The sequence below is a fragment of the Peromyscus leucopus genome, chromosome 3 (genome assembly GCF_004664715.2).
Source record: "Peromyscus leucopus breed LL Stock chromosome 3, UCI_PerLeu_2.1, whole genome shotgun sequence".
NCBI classification, from domain to species: Eukaryota; Metazoa; Chordata; class Mammalia; order Rodentia; family Cricetidae; genus Peromyscus; species Peromyscus leucopus.
The window spans coordinates 15,172,977-15,185,705 of NC_051065.1; the positions used below are offsets into that span (position 1 = coordinate 15,172,977).

General features: G+C 39.5%; 1 pseudogene; it reads left to right on the forward strand.

Moving 5' to 3' along the window:
* Window positions 1–10,950: 10,950 nt before the first annotated feature.
* LOC114707594 lies at window positions 10,951–12,513 on the forward strand (annotated as a pseudogene).
* Window positions 12,514–12,729: the final 216 nt, after the last annotated feature.

Consider the following 12,729-nt stretch of genomic DNA (forward strand, 5'->3'; position numbering starts at 1 on the left):
GATTTTGTTCATATCAACTCTTGGGGCTTACATGAAGTGACCAAGTCGTCCCCATATGTGGCTGACTCACATAGTACACTTTCCCTCTTTATACTCTCTCTCTAATTTTTATGTAGTTAATAATTGTTTTGGTTTTCTACACATTTTTCTTTACAATTGTCATTAAACTCTTAAGCTCTTGACTGGATGTGTGAATATTCCTTCAATATGTTGAAATATGAAAGATTTTGTTGAGTGTATATTTCTGGAAATTTGTCATGCAGAATCTTGTGAGATGTTTAAATCAGAGTCCATTCTTGAATATCCTTTTATGAATAAGTATCTCCTGGCCTTTTTGGGTGGGATGCTCTGCTATTTGGACATTTATTTGTCTTCTGCTGGTACCTTACTTAGAAGGTTGTAGGGTAGGAACCACATATATATGGTAGGGACATTTTTGGGGAAGGGAAAATATTTTATTCTTTTCCAGCACCTGACTATACTTAAATAAGATATATAGTTCCGATCTGGAATGGTTTTTGACAGATTTTGAAAACATTTCTCCTTTTGTCTTTCAGTTTTGAGTTCTGCTTCTGAGAGGTCTTCTGCAGTCTTGGTGTTGTGGCAGGTGTTCTTTTCTTCATTTTTTTCTCATGCTTTGTTTGTTTTCTTTTAACAAAAACTCTCATGTCTGTCTTACATAGCTCTGGCTGCCTTTAGACTTTCCCCATAGCCCAGGATGACCTTGAAGACCCAATTCTTCTGCCTTCATCAGTAAGTGCTGAGATTATAGACATATACCACTGTATTCAGGTTATGTATGCTGAGGATCAAACCCAGGTTCCTGTGCATCTTATATACGCATTCCAAAATCTAAGATATATTCTAAAAGCTTCCACAGCTGGAAGTTTTAAAACATCATTATCTTCATACATTTTCTTTCACCTTGAAACTTCTATTGTGGCAATAAATATAGAATTTTCCCTTAATTTCACTTTCTATGTCTGTGTCCTATATTTCAGTTGAAGATATTCTGTCTATAGAGTTTTAGGTGCCTTCTACCATTTAAAAAATCTCCACAGCTATTATTTGTGTTCTTTGAATGTTCTTTTCTTATAATGTGATGTCTTTGTGGATGTAGAACAAATTCAGTATTATTGATAAGGTGAAGTTTATTTGTATCTTTAAACAATCACAGAATTCCATTATGTGGACATTGGAGGCATCCTTGGCTAAGGTAGTCAGAGCATTTAATACAACTCCTAAAATACTTGTAATATCTGAACTTGAATTATATGATATATTAGCTCAAATGTTAGATGTGAGTATGAACATTTAGTGTTGCAAATTTTACTGCTGGAAAGTTAGATTAGTGCATTTACTGAACAGAAGGGAATGTCTGACATACACATAGTTCTATAAGTGTGACATATTGCATACAGATGGCCTATAGACAGAAAACCCACAGAAGCCAATTGTCCTACCTAGTAGCTCTTGCAGTCATGTCCGCAATTTTATTCTAGTCTTTAACACTTCGATGGTATCACAGACCTCTACTAAATACCTTCAAGTTGGTCTCCTTTAGCAAGTGCTCTTTTCCTGATAGACCAAAGCAATCTTTTAAATATTTACTCATTTCACCTTTTATATTTAAAAACATTTTCTTTATTGAATAAAGACCAAAGAATTATAGGAACTTTATGAGTCCAGTCCTTTAACAACCCTCTCCTTACTTTATTGCATCTTCTTTTTGTTCACTTGTTTTAGACGTTTAGATCAGCCCATACTACTACATTTTGTGGTATAATATTCATACTCTGAATTTTGGACAAATTATGTGAATGATTCAAGTAGACATGATGAAGTTGTCTCATTGCAATGTCATATATCCAAATATACACACCTCATGTTTCACACCTTTTGTTTTATATTTATTAAGAAAAAATACTAGGTAGTTAAATAGCTCTTGCCAATACTGCTTGAGAATGATAAGGACTTGCTAGAAATGCACACATTTTGACAATGTGAATTTTCATAATTCTATGAGTTTGGGATGACATTCATGTAAAATATAGGTAAGTCTTCTAATTTTGCTGCTCAAATTCTACCTGTCTATTCACAGCATTATTTTAATTCCAGGTATGTTAGAAAAGTATTAAGGTGTCTTAGAAGCATGAGGAAAAGACTTGGACCATGTTGGAGCTAGTTTGTTTAGTTTGGAGAAGAGGCTCTGTGGTTAATGGATTGGCTTGATTTTGAAGAGCCTTGGGGAATTTAGATGATCCTGTGAGCTTTGTGTCTGCACGAGAGAAAAACAGGACAAGAAATTTTGGCAAGATTTATTCAGACAAAATTTTGGAGTCCCTAGGAAGGCAGCCTGACTCCTAGGTAACAATCTTACCTCCTGGGAATCCAATCTGACACCGACTTGAAAGAGCTGATGAGTTTCCTCTATTCTTGCCACCAGCCCTGAGCAGAATTCACACCATGTGGGCTTTGATAGCAGGAATTCCTTTAAAGACACCCAGAGTTCTAATATGCACTAGAGAGTTGAATACATCAACCTACCTGTATTTCCCTGGAAGCTTATTCAACTTCCAGAGGAACTTTATTGGGGTGGTGCAGAAAGGCCTCATAGGTACCGCAATGGGCAATCATTAAGAACTTCCTGAGCTAAATGTGTTTCTCATAGGGCCCAAAGGCTTGTGTTGTAACTCTCGCCCTATTCCTGGCTTCCAGTCCTCTTTTCTATTCTTAGCTTTTCCTCTTCATACTCACTACTGTGCTTTATTTTGTGTGCCCTTCCTCCACATCCCCGTTTCCATAAGTATTATAGACTCCAAGATCTTCAAACTCACATTTGTTTTTATCTTCAAAATCAATAACTGAAATTCATTATTAACCTAATACTGAAGTAGGTGCTTTGCAATGATAATGTAATTTAAGGCTCACAATAACCATGAAAGATAACATTTTCTCATGCTATGATCAGGCAGCTTTGAATGAGTGTGAGTGTGTGTGTGTGTGTGTGTGTGTGTGTGTGCAGGCAAGAGAGTGATTTCCATAGACTAGCTTTTAATTTGATATATTGCTTTTTAATTGGATTTAAAATATATAACATTTATTAGAATGCCTTAGTCTACAATCACTGGGATCTTAATTTGTGTTTCTCAGAGTAATTGTAATTTTATCCACATAAAAATATAAATGAGATGCCCCAGAATGAGGTAAAATCACAAACGTGACAGCATGTAATGATTCATAGTTTAGACTGAGCATCATTATGGATTTGGAGGATACTTTGATGAAAAAAATAGAGTATTGCATCTGAGGATGTTTTTAGGTAGTACTGCCTATACTTTTTAAATAAAGAGTCATCACCACAAAAATCAAAAGCAGACACATCATTTTACATTCCGCAATTAAGTGTATGCTTGTTAGCAGCAAGTCGTGGCATCTTTGATAGTGTGGGTAATGTATGTTTTCTTCTCAGATTACTGAGGCTGTGGTAAATGGAAGCCAGCCTCAAACATCAAAGAAGAGAGGTTTTCCTTTGTAGGAAAGCATCATTATGTTTTCACACCATTAGGGTGATAGATGTACCCCATCTCCTCTGCATGAAGAAGATGCTTTTGATTATGCTATTTTGAAACTAAACATAGACTAAGAAGGACATAATGTTGATCATTACCCATATGTATATTAATAGCATAATGCCCCCATACTGTTTATTGATTACTTTATAAACAGTTTTAGGCAAAGATGGGGTGTTAAAGAACTCAGTAATTGAAACTCATTTTAATTAATTATTAATAGTTACTTAGACATATCAGCACCTAATTTTCCGTCTTTTAAATGACATTCCCTTGAAAGCTTGCACAGGTCTTCATGATGACCTCATAAAAGACAGGCTCAGCAATCACTATAAAGAGGACATCAGACAATTCAGTCCCCAACAAAAGTAGGGATTAGATGCCGAAGAGTGACAAGGATGCTTGTTATCTCCTATCTCTGCATACCATTAAACAATTATTTCCATGAATAAATGCAATGCATGCTTTAGACCTAGAGTTTACTGTAGGAAAAGTGTTGGTTGAGAAAAGGACATATTACCAAGATGCTATATGGTGAGCACATGTGAATTAAATATACCAGAACTACGCAGCTATAATTTTCATTGTTTTTCCATAACTTTACTTAAACAGTGTGCTGTACCCAAGTTAGCACTAATAAAACATAGTAGTTATGACAATACTAAGACAATCCCAAATCCACAAGGGGGAAAATTCGTTTACCACAGTATTTTGCTCATCCAGAAAGATCAGTAGATATAAGAGTGTAAACAACCCTGGAAGGACAAAAATCCAGCAAAAGCGAGATTACACAGTTGAATGCTTACGCCTTTCTTAGAGTGATTGGAAGTTACTTATGCCTCTGTTGCAGCTGCCGTGAAGGCCAAATGATAACCTGAGTGTTTGCCACTTTTTAAAAAAATTTCTACCTATTGTATTCCTCAGGTTAGATAACATTATTACTTGATGGATTATTGTAGTCAGAAGATTTCCTGTGTCTCCCACTCGAGTCCCCCAAGTAAACACACAGAGGTGCTGTGGATATCACTCTATATAAATAAAACACTGAGGGCCAGTGACCAGGCAGGAAGTAGGTTGCCAGGCAGAAGTAGGTGGGACAAGGAGAAAAGAGAATTCTGGGAAGCGGAAGGCTGAAGAGAGAGACACTGCAGTCACCGCCAGGACAAGCAGCATGTAAAGACTCTGGTAAGCCACCAGCCACGTGGCAAGGTATAGATTTATAAAAATGGGTTAATTTAAGATAAAAGAACAGTTAACAAGAAGCCTGCCACGGCCATACAGTTTATAAGTAATATAAGCGTCTGAGTGATTATTTTATACGTGGATTGTGGGACTGCGGGGCTTGGGGAACCTGGAGAGAAGCCCTCCAGCAACAAATGGCGCCCAACGGCTCGAGTTTCCACCTTAAACCTGAGAATATTTAATAACCAATTCTAAACAGAGCCAAAACCAGGTTCCTGCTTCTTGTCTCATACGGGCAGCTAGACGCCTCAAAACGCGGGTTTGAACACTGGCGGGTTCCTGGCTTGTGCGTTTGACCGGCAGTATGGCGGAAATGAGGCGTCTGCCAGCGGCACATTAAGCTGTGTGGTAGATTTAGTTTTTACTATTATTAAAAAAAAAAAAAAGGTTTCTGGGCTACACGCTGCTTTGATAAAAGCTTAGACCCACTATTTCTGAGACTTGATGACTCCCAGAGCTGGCGGAAAATGTACCACTGCCATGTTGGGAAGCTGAAGTGGGTGGAGCCAGCAGCCACAGCACCGTTTCAGTCTTAGAATGGTACAGTTTAAAGCAATAGGCTCAAGGCTCAAGGTAATATAAAAAATAAGCCACGTAACGATGGCTACCACACAGAGAATCTGGATTATGTTCTCTTTGATATTCATAACTGAAGAAAAACATTTGATTGCAAAAGCTGTTGAGTTATGCCAAAATGTATATTTTAAAGGTACCTTGACTTCAAAATTTGGATTTAAGGATATGTTGCTTTGGAAAAGAGGTTCTGCTTTTGTTTCCACAGAAAGCCAGAGGCTGTGGATTTGTTCCAGATTAAGATACATCAGGTTTCACCAGCCAAGACCCCCTGAAAGGTCTCCGATGACACCATGGCCCAGATGATCCAACATCCAGAGCGGTTTCAAGGCAACTGGTTCAAACAATACAGCCTCACGGATTACCCCATAGGTCTAAAATTTTCTTTGCATCCCCATAAGATACAGCGCCCCCCTCCAGCAGGAAGTAGTAAGAGATGCTACGCCCAAATTCCCAAATATACCAAGCTGGCTTTAGAGGTGGAATTGGCTCACTCCCCCTCTAAACCCAGACATATTGCTTTAAAAAAAAAAACGGTTAAGCGATTCTTCTGCCCCAAATCAGAAGAGCCCTCTGGTGTGGGACAGAGAAAACCAATATTTTTATTTAAAACAGGTTGATTATAAATGTGATCTCTTTCTAAAAAAGAAAAGGGGATATGATATAGATATATAGGAGGATATAGAGATGATAAGATAAAAGGATAGATTAATGAACCTACTTTTAAAGAACAACTTGTTTAAAATGTTTTACATTGGTATAGATTTTAGTTTATGTTTAAAATGTTTTACATTGGTATAAATTTTAGTTTATTAATACAAACTTGAAGTTAATATTGTTATACTGTGTATATATATATATTTCTATTCTTGTTTGAAGTATTATGTTTATGTAACTCATTTAAAATTGTAATGGATAATTAAAAAATAGATTAATAATTAGTTATCTATGATAATCATATCTGTAGCCATGTTAGTTAAGTCTTCTACGTATACATAGATATATTTCAGATAGATAGGTAATCTTCAAACACTTCATAGACCTAGAAAATATGGCATTTAAATAACTTAAAATTCTGTTGATGTGAGACACAATTGCTCCTGGCTGCACCAATTGATCCCGAGAGAATGTTGGGCTTCTAAGACATTTCCATTTGGAAGTCTGTCTTCTTGGCACAAAATGGCCTACAGGGCAAAGAACTGCCCTTGCCTTGACAGCTGACAGTACAAATGCAATGCTGTCCTTTCTGGACAAGCGGGACACAAGGAAAGCAACCACTGTACTCTGCCAAGACAGGGTAAGATGGTATCTCAGAATTCCTGCTTCTAAAAATGGTCTGTCAGATACTCTAGGCCTGTAGCCAATTTAAATGCACCAACAATGCCGAGAAACTTTAGGTGACTGTTCAGGCTGCCAGCTGTCTTGGTCTACTTTTGCAAGATTCCCGAAAGTTGCTTGCATCCATCTACCATTTCTCAGGTACCATTATGTTCCTTCTCAGGTCTTTTATGTGGTTGAAAACTAGATAGTTGTAATTTCCTCAGTTATGATAAAAGATAAGTTAGATATAAAACCTTAAACTCACAAATATAAGATAGATAGGACATCTTTAATATTGTAACTATAATTCTTGCTCGATAATTGTTTTGTTATATGTAATTTTACCATGTTAAAGTTAAAACCTTACTTTTTAAAAAAAAAGAAAAAAGGGGAAGTGCTGTGGATATCACTTTATATAAATAAAACACTGATGGCCAGTGACCAGGCAGGAAGTAGGTTGCCAGGCAGAAGTAGGTGGGACAAGGAGAAAAGAGAATTCTGGGAAGCGGAAGGCTGAAGAGAGAGACACTGCAGTCACCGCCAGGACAAGCAGCATGTAAAGACTCTGGTAAGCCACCAGCCACGTGGCAAGGTATAGATTTATAAAAATGGGTTAATTTAAGATAAAAGAACAGTTAACAAGAAGCCTGCCACGGCCATACAGTTTATAAGTGATATAAGCGTCTGAGTGATTATTTTATATGTGGATTGTGGGACTGCGGGGCTTGGGGAACCTGGAGAGAAGCCCTCCAGCAACACAGAGGCCTATATTAATTATAACTGCATGGCCATAGCTCAAGCCTTTTGCTAGCTAGCTCTATATCTTAAATTAGTTCATAACTATTAATCTATGTATAGCCACATGTTCCGTGGCTTTACCTGCTTCCCATCACATGTTGCTCCTTGGGCAGCTCCCTGGTGTTCCCCCTCCCCCATTTCCTGTCTCTCTCTGGGAATTTCTCATCTGCCTCTAAGTTGCCTTGCCATAGGACAAACAGCTTTATTTATCAACCAATCAGAGCAACACATATTTGCAGTGTACAGAAAGACATTCCTCCATCACTTCCCTTTTACAATTGGTAATCCTTGCACTATTTAACACAGGCAGATCAAGGGGTAAAATACTACCCACAAATATGTCTCTTTAAATTATAGGAGTATAGTACATAATTCAATAAAAACTGGAAGTTTGCTAAACAAGTATTCTGACACAATTGCTATCTTTGTGAAAGAATAGGTTTAAAAGTGCTAATCATATCAAACGTTTCTGTTTTTTCCACTCTATTTTTTCTTACTGAAAATAGATTTTTTTCAAAAGGTTATGATCCCCCCACTCCTTCATGATCTTCCCCATTTCCCCTCCCATCCAAATCCACACACTTTCTGTCTCTTCATAGAAAACAAACAGGCATCTGAATAATTATAATAAAATAAATTGACATAAAACAAAAGCAAGTAAATCAGAAAATGACAAACCAAACAGAAAAAAAAGAGTCAACGAAAACAAGCATAAGAAATACAAATAGACAGGGAGATACACTTATTTGCATGCACAGGAATCCCATAAAAACACAAAAATGGAAGCCATGATGTATACACAAAAGATCTGTAAGGCTTAAAAAAGAAGTCCTGATAGAACATTATGAGACAAAGAGCCTCCAAAGATGCCACTGAGTCTGTGTTGGCCATCTACCGCTGCTCATGGGGCATGCCCTTAACAGTGGTTTTTATATCCTGTGAGAAACTGTTGGCAAGAAGTAATTTTTTATCTGTGAGTGGATTCCAATTGAAGGTAGCTTCTGGGTTAGGGATGGGGCTTCTGTCCACTTCTAATCTCAGTACTGGGACCTTTTATAGCACAGACCCATTCAGGCCATGTAACTAGAGTTTTCCTGCCTTGCCCACAGTCAGGTCAAATCTCTGTCACCTGCCAATCCCACAGCCACTCAGACCCAACCAAGTAAACACAGAGACTTATATTGCTTACAAACTGTAGGGCTGTGGCAGGCTTCTTGCTATCTGTTCTTATATCTTAAATTAATCCATTTCTATAAATCTATACCTTGCCACATGGTTTGTGGCTTACCGGTGTCTTCACATGCGGCTTGTCATGGCAGCGGCGGCTGGCAGTGTCTCCTCCCACCTTCCTGTTCTCTCAATTCTCTTCTCTGTTAGTCCCTCCTATACTTCCTGCCTGGCCACTGGCCAATCAGTGTTTTATTTATTGACCAATCAGAGCATTTGACATACAGACCATCCCACAGCACTTCCCCTTTTCTTTTTCTTTTTTTTAAAAGGAAGGTTTTAACTTTTACACATCTCCAAAGCCAGCTTGGTATATTTGGGAATTTGGGCGTAGCTTCTCTTACTACTTCCTGCTGGAGGAGGGGGGGTGCTGTATGTATCTTATGGGGACACAAAGAAAATTTTAGGATTATGGAGTAGTCAGTAAGGGTATATTGTCTGAGCCAGTTGCCTTGAAACGGTTCTGGATGTTGGATCATCTGGGCCATGGTGTCATCAGAGACCTTTCAGGTGGTCTTGGCTGGTCAAACCTAATGTATCTTAATCTGGAACAATTCCATAGCCTCTGGCTTTCTGTGGAAACAAAAGCAGAGCCTCCTTTCCAAAGCAACATATCCTTACATCCAAATTTTGAAGTCAAGGTACCTTTAAAATATACATTTTGGTATAACTCAACAGCTTTTGCAATAAAATGTTTTTCTTCAGTTATGAATATCAAAGAGAACATAATCCAGATTCTCTGTGTGGTAGCCATCTTTACATGGCTTATTTTTTATATTACCTTGAGCCTATTGCTTTAAACTGCAGCCCTCTAAGCCTGAAAAGGCGCTGGCGCTGTGGCTGCTGGCTCTGCCCACTTCAGCTTCCCAACATGGCGGTGGTATGTTTTCCACCAGCTCTGGGAGGCATCAACTCTCAGAAATACTGGGTCTATGCTTCTATCAAAGCAGCATGTAGCCCAGTAACCTCTTTTTGTTTTGTACTAGCAAAGGCTAAATCCACCACGCAGCTTAATGTGCCATTTGCAGAGGCCTCATTCCCACCATATGGCAGGCCAAGCGTGCAAGCCAGGAACCCGCCATAGTAGGTCAAACACACAGGCTGCCACTAGCTTGGAAGAGACAACTAGGAACTGTTTTTAGCTCTGTTTAGAATCTTTTTACTCAGGTTTTAGGTGGAAACTCTTGCCAACACATTGGGCACCATTTGTAGAAGTAATTGTCTTATTAAATAAGAAACACAGAGCCAATGTAAAGATAAAAGCCCAAGAGGTCGGAGCTAAGAGCCTTACCCTTCCTGCTTCAGCGATCCTCTTCAACCAAGAGAGGCCTATTTCCTGGGTGTTTGTCTTTATATAGACTTTCTGTTCTGCCTTCTCATTGCTTGTAAACCCAACCACATGACCACCTTGTCACTGCCTGTCTGTACAGACCTCCAGGTCTTCTATGGTTGGTATTGATATTAAAGGCATGTGTCTCCAATCCTGGCTGTATCCTTGACCACACAGAGATCTACCTAGCTCTGCCTACCAAGTGCTGGGATTAAAGGTGTGCACCATGAATGCCCAGCTCTGCTATGTCTTACTATTAGCTCTGACCCCCAGGCAACTTTATTTATTAACATACAAATAAAATCACATTTCAGTACAAATAAAATATCACCATAAGTCCATGTGCATGCTGCCACAGTTTCTGTGTGCATCAGTCCTGCTGTGTTTAGAAGGCCTTGTTTCCTTAGTGTCCTCCATTCCCTTCGGCTCTTACAATGTATTCTCAATGTTATTAGGTCCCTGGCCTATCTGGTCTCAGGTCGCTGGTCTATCTGGTCTCAAGCTCATGGCCACACGAGCAGTGTTGGGTATGGGTTCCATTTCATGGAGAGGACCTTAAATCCAGTCAGATATTGGTTGTTACTCCTACAGGCTTTGTGCCACTGTTGTACTAGCACATATTGCAGACAGGTTTTTTTTCTGTAGATGAAGGAGTGTAGCTAGATGGCTCAGTGTTCACTTTTCTCCTTTAGTAGCTGCAGAGTATGTTTGTTGGTTTGTTTTTTTTAAAAAGAAAGAAAGGGTATGGAGTTGGTTGGGTCAGGAGGTAGCAGGACCTGAGAGGAGTTGGAGATCAGGAAAAGTATGGATATATTATATATGAAAAACCCAATAAATAAAATAAGGTTTAGGTAGCTTAAAAATGCAGATTAAAAAAATAAAAAATACATGGTGTGTGCCATTCCTCTCATATATTGTACTCTGAAAATGGGGAGTCTGGCAAAAAAAAAGTCACTTTGCCAGCTGTGCTCAAGGACAGATATTGTGAACTTTGTTCATACCAAGTTGTGACAAAACAACAGACAATGAATTAACAGGCCATCAGACCAGTGTTGAGTCTTGGTGTACTGGCAGATCTGTGCCTCCAGTTTCAAGAGGTCCAGGTAGTGGGACCCACTGTTCTGGTCAGGGTGTCTTTGGAAATGTGTGTTATGGAGGCCTCATGTTTTTACCAACCAAAACCTGCCACCATTGACACTACAGAGTGAACACAGCCCAAAAGCAATATGCTCTTTGCTCAGCCCTGGCTGCCTCAGCCTTCCCAGCTTTGGTGATGTCTAAAGGTCATCATATTGAGGAATTTCCTGAACTCCCTTTGGTGGCTGAAGATAAGGTTAAAGGTTACAAGAAGACTAAAGAGGCTGTTAGGTAGCTTAAGAAATGTAAGGCCTAGGATGACTTCAAAAAAGTCTATGTCCCTTTGTGAATGAGAGCTGGCTTCAGCAAAATGGATGATATAACCAGTAGAGGAGACCCTGATCATCTGCAATGGAGACAATGGTATTATCAACGCCTTCAGAAACATCCCTGGTTTCTTAGCCAATGTCCTCTTGCTGTGAGGAGACACCATGGTTATGGAAACTCTATAAAAAAGCATTTAATTTTATAACTTGCTTACAGTTTCAGAGGTTTAGTCCATTATCATCAAGGCAGGAAGCATGGTGGTATATAGGCAGACATGGTACTGGAGAAGTAGCTGAGAACTACATCCTGATACCATGGCTAAGAGAGAGTCTCAGGGCTTGGCAAAGGCTTTTGAAACCTCCAAGTTCACTCCTAGTGCCATACTTCTTCCAACAATCCTACATTTCCTAATCTTTTCAAATAGGGCCACCCCCTGATGGCCAAGTATTTAAATATATGAGCCTCTGGGAGCCATTTTCATTCAAACCATCATGTAAGCAGGCTGAACATTTTGGAACTTGCTCCTGGTGGGCATGTGGGGTGCTCCTGCATTTGGACTGAAAGTGTTCTGGAGAAGTTAGGATGAGCTTCTGCCTCTTGGTATAAGGTTGCTTCCCAAAAGAGTGAGTGTAATCTTCCATTGCACAAGATGATGAACACAAGTGTTTACTGAATCTTGTAAAGCCCAGTCATCCAAAGAACCCTCTGAGCACTGTGCAAGAAGATTCATCAGAGTCCTCAAGCGGAATTCACCAAAGAACCCGAGAATCATGCAGAAGCTTCCTTGACACACAAGGGCTACGCACCGGGACACCAGTCCCTTCCCAGTCAGAAATTACAAACTCAGGCAAAGAAAGTGGAAGCAGCAGCAGCAGCAGCAGCAGCCAAACCAGAGCAGGGGAAGGCAGAAAAGGGGGCTGCTGGCAAAGGAATGTGGAGAGCAAGAAACGAAAGAAGCCTGTGGATGGCGAGAAGCTGACGAAGTCTGCTGGGTGGAGAGGGTGGGGGATGGAAAACGGCCACAGCCACCAAGAAACCCGCAGCTGAGAAGAAACCAGCAGAGAAAAAAACCTACCACAGAAGAAAATCCTGCTGTACATACTGGTAAAATATATTTCATCCCATAAGGTGCAAATAGAGACATCCTCTTTGAATAAGAACCTAATCAAAGAAAAAAAAATATCCTGGAAGAGTCTGGCAATTACTTCAAGGGCAGGATGCATCTGAGGCCCTGGGTTTGGTCACAATCCTGAAAAGAAAAGT